The sequence below is a fragment of the Oncorhynchus gorbuscha genome, linkage group LG17 (genome assembly GCF_021184085.1).
Source record: "Oncorhynchus gorbuscha isolate QuinsamMale2020 ecotype Even-year linkage group LG17, OgorEven_v1.0, whole genome shotgun sequence".
In the NCBI taxonomy this organism is placed as follows: Eukaryota; Metazoa; Chordata; class Actinopteri; order Salmoniformes; family Salmonidae; genus Oncorhynchus; species Oncorhynchus gorbuscha.
The window spans coordinates 40833727-40847003 of record NC_060189.1 but is presented as its reverse complement, the minus strand read 5'-3'; the positions used below and the strand labels follow the sequence as shown (position 1 = coordinate 40847003).

The 13277-nt window shown below is 43.9% G+C and overlaps 1 protein-coding gene across 20 annotated transcripts in view; it reads right to left on the bottom strand.

Annotated features, from left to right (window-relative positions):
• Nucleotides 1-13277, bottom strand: part of nrxn3a (neurexin 3a) — a 488613-nt gene that overhangs the window by 115175 nt on the left and 360161 nt on the right. The window lies entirely within an intron of this gene.

Genomic DNA, 13277 nt, shown 5'->3' with positions numbered 1-13277 from the left:
GAGGATGAACTAAAAGGCTTTGACAGGAGGAATAGTTTTTCAAAGCGAAGTGAGAGTAGGATAATGTGAGCCCATGATCCCACCAAACAATTTTTTTTTCCTTTGTCCTTTTTTGTAAAGAAAATAATTTCACCAAAATGATTGGTGAAGAGATGTTCTTTGCTAAAAAAATATGAATACACAAACCACACACACTCCAGAAATGATGATACCAGTGAGCTGTGATGTGTGATGTACACAGCCAAATTACTACACGGCGAAGCACTGTTAACGACAGAAACCATCGCTCCCCAACCAGCAACCATTTCCCTATCATGACGTTAGAGAAAAACTCTGTAACCACTGCCATTCCATTAAAGTGTTGGGGACCAAGTAGGCCAAAGTCTTTGAAAACATCAATTTTGGGAGGGGTGTGTAAGTTGTCTAGTTCTGCCTCACCTGGTTCCTGAACCCAAGTCTCACGAGAGGTTTCGGAATGACTAATGTTCTCACCTGGGTCAGATAAGTCGTAATTCACCAGCTGATTTTCTCTATCCCAGACCCCATGGGAAATACTGTGACCTATACAAGTTAAATATAATTCCTTCCAACAGGGATTAGCAATAGAGGTTCTGAGGAATGAATTCTCCAGTTCACATGTATTATACATGAAAGAAGAAAGACCCCAGGAGAATGTCTTTAGAAAATCGAGCAATATTCCAAATGTAATGTGAATTGAGCGAACCCAACCACACAGAGATGTACTCTGTTTCTGTAGTTGTAGAGAAGTTCAAGTAGTTATTGGGGCGAGAGACAGTTCATAGCCATGACTTTTGTGTGTATGCGTGTGTGTGTGCTTGTATGTCAGTGTGCGTGTGTGAGTATATGTGTGTGTGGGCATGCTTGTGTGTGAGTGCTTCTTGTGCATGTTTGATGGCATGCATGTGTATATTCTAAGGCTATAAGGACCAGCTGGCTCTACCTCTCCCTCTCTAGTTGTGTGTCAAGTAGAACAGCTGGCCCTCAGTGGGAGCATGGCCACATCACATAAACATTTACATAACATTTGCATTTAAGTTCCAGCATTTGCACTTCAGACAGGCCTACTGTAGAGTACAAACTACACAGGGTACATATACTATTTACAAAGTATCAATGCATCAGAACGCAGTAGGCGTTGCAAATATATCACTCATCTCTTCTCACAGTCCATCATAATCAAGGAAGCTCCTACAATACACCGTCGATGGTCTTATTTGACTTCTGGTGGTTAAATAAGCAGCACCAGGCATGCCTCAGTTCTTCTCTTTCCATTGGGGGATTTGGTTGCCCTGTGATACTGAATAATATATGCAATCATTACTCAATTAATCAATGAAGAACCATTTACTTTCAGAAGTGCCCTTGCAGCCTTGTTGAGAGGTGCTTCAGAGGTTAAGCAATATATACTTTACAGCTGCAAAAGACGAAAGAGAGACCGTTTGATGGAGGCAATATGTTGAACTTTGAGACTTTGCAGTGTACATGTCAAAACCACAGATCTTCTGTTGATGGCATGGAGCCGTTTGATAAAAAATTTGCTTCACCTCAAGCGCAACAATTTGACTCAACAAGAACTGCAAATGCTACTGGGTTTTCACACTAAAACAGTTTCCTGTGTGTATCAAGAATGGTCCACCACCGAAGGACATCCAGCTAACTTGACACAACTGTAGGAAGCATTGGCATCAACATTGTACCTTGTAGAGTCTGTGCCCTGACGAATTGAGGCTGTTCTGAGGGCAAAAGGAGGTGCCACTCAATATAAGGAAGGTGTTCCTAATGTTTGGTACACTTAGCTTAGTGTAAAGTACGGTTTTAATAGAAAGTGGTCAAAGGGAGTTACATCCTTTTAGACAGATTGGTAGATGGATAGATAAACCAGCATCAGGTGGCAGCGAAGGAACTTCATAAACCAGATTATAAAATAATAAAAAGTCTGTGGGCTCCATCCGATTAAGACAACACAGCAGGGTCATTTCCCATCCTGCTGCCCAGCAGAAATGCATGATGGGATTGGCCGGAGCTCAGGCCCTGGCGGTGATGGTCTTGCCAACATTGGGGTGAGACGCTGTGCCAATTGAAAAGATAGCCGAGTGACCGCTCTAACAATGGAAATACATGTCCTCAATGATTTTAGGCAGGCGAGATCAGGTGGGACCATTCTAGGCAATGAGAAGGCAGATGCGCGAACAACATGCACAACTGAGTTGTTTTCTCTAAGTTGCCGGAATGCCACACGCAACCACTTATGTCTGTATATACTTATGTCAGCATAAACATTATGAAACTTCTATTAGATCAAATAAGCCTCCCGTAATTCGGCACTCTCATATAGACCACCACACAAAAACAGGCTTCTCTCACGAGGACAGATTTTGGGCGGAGTAAATCCTCTCGTTTCCCCTCTTCCTCTCTGGCTGTACCCTATGACTGGCTGCTCCATGGCTGATATACTTATCTTCTCCTCATTAAGAGGAAGTCCAGTCACTGTTTCTAGTGAAATATTCTGCATGAAAGATAGCTGAAAAAGAAGAATGGGTATTTACGGTTTACTACTCGAACGCCAAAATAAACTGATGTGTGACGGTACTCTAATAAACTGGCCAAGAATGAGGCGGGAGATATTCTATTGGAATGATCATTATACAGTATTTCACTGACTGAGTGAATAAGGTTCTCAAAACCCTTCGTCATGTTTAGAAAAGAGAGTTAGATAACTCCACTCAGAGTTACGCAAGCGGGGATAAAGTGCATTATCAATAATTGAGCTTAGAGTGACTGTGACTCTTGGCGTTCTTATCAGAATCAGAGAGGGGGATTACTTAGACATCTTAAGATGTGTCATACGATGGCAAGACGTCTTTAGAAGATCCACTTCCCGAAGACCAAAAAAATATAAGAGGCAACATCATTGTGTGTTAATTTCAAGTTTCAACAAACTTTTTCAATTAGTTTAAATACACTTTTGTCAAATGACAGCAAGTTGTTTTACCATTCAGACACCGACCTAGACACACAATGACGCAGACGCTTTTCAGACAATTAAAGACCAGAAAAGTGCCTTCCTTTGTGCGTATTGATGAGCATGATGCATTTTCTTCATAATGCTTTCCAGGTATGCGCGTAAATTAATAATGTGGCAGAACGTTTAAAAAAAAAGAGAAGATGGCCTGAACCGCTAACAGCTCCACAAAAGAGGTTCTCTTTTCAACACGACGACGTGTGCACCTATAATTGAATAATATGGCTTTAAAACTACTAATGGGTATAGTCAGAGAAACCTGACAGGCAATTCAGTTGGGAGACAGCTCTTCGAGAAAAGAAGACAAGACTGATGGTTTGGTTTGAATTTTCATAAACTGATGCAAAGACTGGATAATGGCTTTCTAAGAATTGTTCGAAAAAGAAATACACCACTTATGGTTTAAATGTAATGTTCTGTGACGATGTGCGCTGAGAGTCGGGAAGCAAGTTCAGAGAGTGTGTGTTTTAATACATAAACACAACACCATACAAAACAAGAAACACTAAATGCACACAGACATGAAACGGAAACAATAACGCCTGGGGAAGGAACCAACGGGAGTGACATATATGGTGAAGGTAATCAGTGAGGTGATGGAGTCCAGGTGAGTCTGATGACACGCTGGTGCGCGTAATGATGGTGAGCAGCCTGGTGACCTAGAGGCCGGAGAGGGTGCACACGACGCGCGGAACCTGCCACAGGACGCCGACCAAAATGACGATACCGGGGATCAGGAGTGGATCTGTCACCTCTGCTGAGGCGCGGGAAATTTGTCAATCCGGCTGAGACGCAGGAGCATGGCGATGGTACCCCTTCCCCGGCGGTTTCGGCTCCAGCCACAGGACGCTAATTAAAGGGACGATCCCAGGGATCAAGTGCGGAACGGTTACCCCTACTGATCCCAGGGATCAAGAGCGGAACGGTTACCCCTGCTAATCCCAGGGATCAGGAGCGGAGCGGTTAACCCTGCTGATCCCAGGGATCAGGAGCGGAGAGGTTAACCCTGCTGATCCCAGGGATCAGGAGCGGAGCGGTTAACCCTGCTGATCCCAGGGATCAGGAGCGGAGCGGTTAACCCTGCTGATCCCAGGGATCAGGAGCGGAGCGGTTAACCCTGCTGATCCCAGGGATCAGGAGCGGAGCGGTTAACCCTGCTGATCCCAGGGATCAGGAGCGGAGCGGTTACCCCTGCTGATCCCAGGGATCAGGAGCGGAGCGGTTAACCCTGCTGATCCCAGGGATCAGGAGCGGAGCGGTTAACCCTGCTGATCCCAGGGATCAGGAGCGGAGCGGTTAACCCTGCTGATCCCAGGGATCAGGAGCGGAGCGGTTACCCCTGCTGATCCCAGGGATCAGGAGCGGAGCGGTTAACCCTGCTGATCCCAGGGATCAGGAGCGGAGCGGTTAACCCTGCTGATCCCAGGGATCAGGAGCGGAGCGGTTACCCCTGCTGATCCCAGGTATCAGGAGCGGAGCGGTTAACCCTGCTGATCCCAGGGATCAGGAGCGGAGCGGTTAACCCTGCTGATCCCAGGGATCAGGAGCGGAGCGGTTAACCCTGCTGATGCACGGGAATTTGTCGCCGTCTGGAGCACGGGAACCTGACGAGCCGGTGGAAGCAGGGGAGACTGGCGATCCGGCGAAGGCATGAAAGCCCGACGAGCGGCTGAGGCAGGGGAGCCTGGCGATCCGGCTGAGGCATGAGAGCCTGATGAGCCAGTGGAGGCAGGGGAGCCTGGTGATCTGTCTGAGGCATGAGAGCCTGTAGCGGCTTCCGGACCCAAAGTCATTCCCACTGAAAAAAATAATAAATAAACTCCCTGATGCTTCCCTTAGGTGAGGCATTATTCTGTAACGATGTGCACTGAGAGTCGGGAAGCAAGTTCAGGGAGTGCATATTTTAATAAATAAACACAACATAATACAAAACAAGAAACACTAACAGCTCACAGACATGAAACAGAAACAATAACGCCTGGGGAAGGAACCAACGGGAGTGACATGTAAAGTGAAGGTAATCAGGGAGGTGATGGAGACCAGGTTAGTCTGAAGACGTGCAGGTGCGCGTAATGATGGTGACAGGTGTGTGCCATAAAGAGCAGCCTGGTGACCTAGCGGCTGGAGAGGGAGCACATGTGACCCAGAGCAAAAGCTTTACCACTATCACCCCATACCACATTTGATCAAAACCTGGCATTCGCTTCCAATAAAACCACCATAGTTTTCTTCTCTGTTGAAGGCCATAAGTGTTTACTTACGTCTCAGCATCACCTTTATCCAACCCGGTGGGTTGCCAGTTCAAATCCCGGATGCGACTGGAAATATCTTGTAAATATCAAAGATGCCATTGCCTGTCGTTGTGCCATTGAGCAAGGAACTTTACCCCCACAACAACAACTCCGGGCGCCCATCACTCTCCTTCTTGGTCAAATAGCCCTCCTTCTTGTTCAAACAGCCCGGAGGTGTGTTGGGTCATTGTCCTGTTAAAAAACAAATAATAGTCCCACTGAGCGCAAACAAGATGGGACGGCATATCACTGGAGAATGCTGTGGTAGCCATGCTGGTTAAGTGTGCCTTGAATTCTAAATAAATCACAGACAGTGTCAACAGGAAAGCACCATTACACCTCCTCCTTCATGCTTCATGGTGGGAACCACACATGCGGAGATCATCCGTTGACCTATTCTGTGTCTCTCAAAGAAACCAAAAATCTCAAATTTGGACTCATCTGAGCAAAGGACAGATTTCCACCGGTCAAATGTCCATTGCTCGCGTTTCTTGACACAAGCAACTCTCATCTTCTTATTTGTGTCCTTTGGTAGTGGTTACTTTGCAACAATTTGACAATGAAGACCTGATTCAGGCGATGTGTCTGTTACTCTGTGGAGCATTTTTTTGGGTTGCAATATGAGGTTGGTAACTCTAATGAACTTATCCTCTGTAGCAGAAACTCTGGGTCTTCCTTTCCTGTGGCGGTCCTCATGAGAGCCAGTGTCATCATAGCGCTTGATGGTTTTTGAGACTACACTTGAAGAAATATTCCAGATTGACTGACCTTCATGCCTCCAATTAATGATGGACTGTCATTTCTCTTTGCTTATTTGAGCTGTTCTTGCCCTAATATGGACATGGTATTTTACCAAATAGGGCTATCTTCGGTATACCAGCCCTAACTTGTCACAACACAACTGTTTGGCTCAAATGTATGAAGAAGGAAAGAAATTCCACAAATGATCTTTTACCAAGGCACACCTGTTAATTGAAATGCATTCCAGGTGACAACCTCATGATGCTGGTTGAGAGAATGCCAATAGTGTGCAAAGCTGTCATCAAGACAAAGGGTGGCTACTTGGAAGAATCTCAAATATAAAATATATTTTGATTTGTTTAACACTTTTTTGGTAACTAAATGATTCCATGTGTGTTATTTCATAGATTTGATGTCTTCACTATTATCCTACAATGTATAAAATAGTAAACATTAAGAAAAACCCTAGAATGGGTAGGTGTGTCCAAACATTTGACTGGTACTGTATCTGTATATGTGTCTTTCGGAGGAGTTGGGTTAAGAGGAAGTTGAATTTCAGTCGGACCTTCTGTGCAATTGACCAATAAAGTGATCTTCATCTCCTCATAGTGATTGAAATTATGTTCCATATTTTTACGAATTAAGGTGTCAATAACTCATGCACAAACACACAAAGCCTGTGTGTCATAGCACACTCGACCTCATGCATGTAAGATGAGAGTGTGTGGTGATTTGCTTTCATCTATTGAAGATCATATCAGATTCTTTACCATTCTACACGCCGCTCATCTCATATACAACAAACACACACACACACACACACACACACACACACACACACACACACACACACACACACACACACACACACACACACACACACACACACACACACACACACACACACACACACACACACACACACACACACACACACACACACACACACACACACACACAGCCATGTACACACACAGATATGCACACAGACAAGTCATCACTTGTATACATACATACATATGTTCACTTGCCTCCATGGATACACAAAAACAAATACACACACACACACTCACACTCCGAAAGACAGACTTTCCAAGACATAGCAATCTGCACACTTGGACACACATGCACACACACAATCCCAGATCTCATACAGTTTCTAAAATGGAAAGCTTTAAGCAGTTCAAGCCTCCCATGGGATGATCTTGAGAGAGGAGCAGAAGTATTGTGAGAGAGTCGAGGGCTTTGACATCTATCAGCTGAGCAATTGGATTCCAGATCTTCTTAGATAAGAGACTGATTGGAGTGGGAGTTTAGTGGAGAGAGAGAGGGGGGGAGAGATGAAGAGAGAGAGAGAGAGAGCCTGACGAGAGTGCGACAAACATCCATCTCCCCCACCTTCACAAAGCCAACCATTTTGCCATTTATCAGCAGTTAACATGATTACATTAAGACTGATGCATGGAAATTAGGCCAATTAGTTAGATATAAACCCAGCTAAAATCAAAGGGAAACTGAGCGACGAACCATAGAGTGATGCCAAATCAAACGTAAGCTTCCTGTACTATTACCCACTGTTGATCACTGGTATGTAGGTCAGAGCTGTGGTCAATTCTATTTCATTTCCTTGGAACTCAGCTTGGAAATGTCTTCATAGCAGAGTTGGGGTCAATTCCATTTCAATTCCAGTCAGTGGAATTTAACATGGAGTATTCCTATTGAACTGTAATGCCATTCCCGAGTTCACATGAGGTTACTTTGGATGAATTGGGATGAATGACCCTAACTCTCATTACCAGTCCTGTAGGTGGGTTGATATCACCATGAATAAACAGCAGAGGAACCATCTCTCAGGCACTGATGATTACATATGGCAGTTATGTACTGCTTGTTGTGCACAGCATGTCTCTTCCCGGGAGTTATTCCTCTCCTCCTTCCCCCCTTTTCTGCTGTCATACTGTGACTACAGGGGAGTAACGTTACGGCTCAGAGCGACGGGGAATGAAGATACCGCTCAGAGAGCGAGGGAGGAAAGGGAGGGGAGAGGAGGTGGAGGGGAGAAAGAGGTAGATTGGAGGGGAGGGTACAGCCAAGCAATATCAAAAGTGTCACCGTGTGGTGTAGCATCGCAGCTGGTGAAAATGGGATAAACTGGGGAGGCAGAAGAGAGGAGAGATGGGATTTTGATAGAGCCTGTTTTGTAGACGCCACCTTTAGACCTCAAAAGAACATCATTTTCAAAACTTTGCCCACAGTTCTCTGAGGTGTGCTTCCCCTCGACCGGGGGGGGGGGACGACACCACAGCCACCAAAGTACAGAGACTGACAGAATTAATGAGGAGAGATGACTTACTGTACGCACAAATTGAGGAGGGGGTAAGAATGAGGGGATTATCTAGTGTCCCAGAGAACTTTCCAAGGGACCCGTCTTTCATGTGAAATATATCACCGATATGATGATGAAAACACCATAGTTACAGTATGTATATCATTCATCACATATATCAAATCAAAGTCAGTTTTGGTATTTGATGTAAGTTAAGTGTGGGACCCGTGTCTTGCCGACCCACAGAATGCCAGATAGTCTTGTGAAAGACCAGGTTGAGTACCAGACAAAAGGAGTCATTGATACACAACTCTTAGTTGTGATCATTTCTCAGATGGCGTAGTCAGCTTGGGACCGTTTCTATTGTTTACACATTGTGGAGTCCAACAGCTTGCCGGGCCATCTGTAGGAAATGGCTGTGAGGACCGGGGAGACCTGAGGGAGGTTGGCGAGATCGCCGGGCTGCAGTACAATGTGCCATTTCAGCATCTCCTTCATCTAATTGTTTGCAGTTTGTTTGGTTCTTTGGGGACTTACAAAATTGTATTCCTTTTCAAAATAGGGACCATTGAAAAGAGTGATAGCTTACATGCCACATGATGAAAATGCCATGGCGGCAGGTAGCCTAGTGGTTAGAGAGCTGGACTTGTAACCGAAAGGTTGCAAGATCGTATCCTTGAGCTGACAAGGTAAAAATCTGCCCTTGAACAAGGCAGTTAACCCACTGTTCCTAGGCTGTTATTGAAAATAAGAATTTGTTCTTATTAACTGACTTGCCTAGTTAAGTAATGGTAAAATGCCATAAAAAATATACAAAATCTTACGCAATCAGAAAAAAAAAAAATTTGAGTATATATTAGGGCAGGCTGTTGCAGTGACCATATTACTGCCACACCAGCAGTCATGAGTCATGACCTCAGTCAAATTCCTGTCACTGTAATCTCCTTTTATGCACTCTGGTCGCTCTTGGCCTGGTACTCCGGGCTCCATTGTCCCTCTAACCACTCTGACATCAATGCAAATACAATTAAAATCACATCAAATACATAATCAAAACAGTCTCATGCGTTAAAAACTCACCTCACTGTAATAGATCAATTTGAAGAAAGAAGTTCAACAACTGGTTGAAGCTGAGTGGAAAACAGGGTCGTTGTGGATGATGTTGGATGAATTCAAAACAACCAGACACATAATACAGCGTATGCTTACGCAATGTTTGCGCCGTTATACAAACACAGTTTAATAGCCTATTACGCAGGCAGAAAAACCACCCCAAAAACCATAGATTTAAGATGTCTTTGGTACATAAATGGTCTAGACTATATTCTAAAAAATGAAACAAATTCTAGTATAGGACTGTATTATGATGCATACTGGATGGTCTGGTAACATTACGCTATGCTCCAAACTTTTTATACATGAGTCTGGGGACTACGGTAGACGATGCTGTTGGTTCATTTACTGTGCATGGCGGTTTACAGAGTTGACCTACAATGAAAGTTTGTATTTGATTTTGAATAGCCTAGTAAAAGGGCTTTTTTTTTTCTTTCTTCATTTTAATAGGCTGACACAGTACCTTTAGCCACACAATATCTCACCAACGTGCGTTTCCATCTCCTCTTCCTCGTGAGAGGGGCTGTCAACAGTTTAATGAAATATGTTTAGTTGTGCAAACATGTTACTATCGATGTTCCCGAACAGATTTCACTTGGTTTACCAAATGAGGCACTGGGTAGCTGCAAGAACAGCGTTAGAGAGCTCATGACATAGAGAGTTTGGGCGGAATATCGCCTATCGCGAAGCAAAAGGCTGAATGCTCCTGAAACAGTGGTAGATGTGTGGAATGAAATACGTCTTCTTATAAGGCCAGACATTTCTATATGCAATCCCGTTTGAAAGCAGAGTTTTGATGGTTGCCACTAAAATGAGGAGGATCCTAGCATATTTATTTCTCAGCTGCTTATATTAAGCACATGCTCTGTTCTGCATAATTAAAAAACTAACCAAGGGAATACAGCCTCCATTCGCTATTCAAGTGCACATCTTTTTTTTTACCCTGCCCTTGTTCCTGTCCATTTGATAATGGTCCATTCCAAATCGGAACTACTTTTACATATCAGTAAAATGTCAGATTAAATTGAGAATAAATAGTCTGATGGGTGAAAATATGATCACTTAATGAGAGAACAGCGTGTGCAGCCTGAGGCAAGGAACAGAGCGCAAGTTTTCAATTGCCCATAGTGGCATCATGCAGGCCAAATACAGTATGTTTTGATTTCTAAGACATTATGAGGTTTGGCTCATTCACAACTAAAGTTGCCAAATAACTCTAAATCTAGCTCATAGGACCTGTTTCAAATGAATACTTTTACACTCAACATAGCCCTTTCATATTGTATCCAACTCGTTCTGGAATAGGAGAAATATATTTTCTATTTTATTCAGCTTATATTCTTACTACTATGAAATCATATAATATAATGGCTCGAGACTTCTAAGTATTTTTGGTCTGCTAAATGAACTAGCCTACAGCCTATAGCAATGGCGCATAACCAAATAACATACAGTATGACAGAATCCGAGCCCGAGGGTTTGATAATCACATGCACAGGGTTGCAGGTGATTATGTGTACAGTGAAAATCCAAAATGCAGGACTACATTTTAACAAATTATGAAAATGGTAATAAAATAAAAAATAAAAGAAACAGAAATAGCACTAAATACATAATGCCAACTTTGGCAGTGATGACTAAATAACAGCTGTGGCTGACACATATTCTGTTCTTCTGAAATAAATGTTATTCATATCATAATGTTTATTTAGACCTGCCTAAACTAAATAATGGATTTATTGTGAGGGTGTATACTAAATTGATTTCTTAAACTTTTTTATGTAGCTGTTCCAAAGTGGCTTGTATGCGTGGAAGCCTGGAGATGCTAAACGTTTTTATGTTAATTAACGGTCAATTACCGTGAGACCGGCAATCATTTGCATGACAATACCCCGCTGACAACATTTCACAGCTCTAAATAATCTGTCTGCACAAATATGACATTTGGCCAGTGTACTGTGCATTCAAAATCACACACGTGTTTGCACAGATGTAGGATACGCCTTCAGACTACAGGTAATGAGATCAAACAGTCTCGAGGGTAGAACGACATCAGGGGCCACAGGAATCATTGCTACAGCTCGCCCCGCCATCTGCACAAGACAGCTTCTATGACAGAGGAGTCAATTGGCCGGGGGTGGTTGGCCTGATAGCTGGGCCACAGTCAGAGCACAATGTGCCATTTCAGTGGATTCTCAGTCCGCAGGCAGGCAGGCAGCGAGGCTACCCTGGGACAGCATAACTGCTGCTGTCATGGCTTCCCTGCGTCTGCGTGGCCAATCAACAATAGGTGGTTTGTAATGGACCGTGGCCTGCCTTGAAGTCCCTTCAAAAGCAGCTGGAACCGGTTTGCTCGGTGTGTGAGCGACTGTCAGCAATTCCACTGCAGGAAATGCAGTAGTTGAGTCTCTGATGTTCACTAAGGTAGCCTACTGTGATCGCAAAGACAGACATATGAGGTGTAGTGGATGTATTAATACCATAGACATAACTGCTGGTAAAGTTGACTGCTGATCAGATACTGCAAGTAAACTCCAAAGACTAGTGGATGCTTTAGAGAGGTTGTTAATGAGTATCTCTCTATTCAGTGGCTTTTGAAGGTGGGATGTTGGACAGAGGAATGAGATGGGTGGATTCTAGTATTGGTACAGTACCTACCCCCCACCACCAGCCCTTTCAATGTAAAGGACTTTGAGCGGTTTGGACAAATAATATGTGATCCAGTAACAGAGATGGGGAGCAGAGTGACATGGTCGGAGCACTTTGGGTTAGTTCACGGATCACCGTAAGGTTCAATCCCATCACCACGGAAACAAGAGTGACAGGGAAGTTCCGAGTGTTCTGAGGTGACGCAAGATTCCCTTCCTTTCAGAGGGAGCCTTCAAACGGAAAATTATTTTCCAGTGAAGAGGATGGTGGGAAAGGAGGGATCATTTATGAGGGGAGATATGAACTGGTGATCTGGTGAAGTCGCCCACGTCTCACAGGCAACTGACAGAGGAAAGGCTTTGCGCTGCAGAGACTGGACAGCACGAGAACAGAGAGAGAGAGGTGAAAAGGGAGAAAGATGGAGAGGTCGGATAGAAAAGCAAGCAACACTTTGAGACTCATCTCTGCATCACCATCCAATAATGTTCAAGCGCAGTCGACCCGTGTGAAAAGGAAACGTTACTGCATGTTGGCTAATCGAACCTGTTTGAAGATGTCTAGTTTATATCTGGTCTGTGACAGTTGGACTTTCACACTAATCGCCACAATCACTGCTAGAAAAATAAAACCATTTCCACTTGTATTGAAAGTGGCCAAATCACTTAAACCTAGCTTTCGGCTTAAATGTATTCCCTCTTAGGAAAGACTTCAAACACCTGGCGGGGAATCACGCCATTAGCATTTCCGTGGCACCGCTAGGCCGACACCCCATCGCAGTGTGACACTGATTGTTCACCCCAGATAATTGGCCATTACTTCTACTTTTGTGCTCGTATTCCCGCCTGTGATTTGATAAGGTTATATCAAGACAAATAGCACAATTTTACAGGGAGCCATTTCGCAAAAAAAAAAAAAAATTGAGAAATGTACTTGAGCTGGGGTTCATTTTTTCTCCCTCCCTCTAAACCGTGTCCATTTTAAGCGTTCGGTAATGAAATAAAAACGGATTTAACATTCTGCAGGCTCTTAAAAATGGGATTTATTTCATCTGATTGTATCAGAGGGGACCAATAATGGCTGATATCACACTGTGATAATATCGCAAATGTTTTCC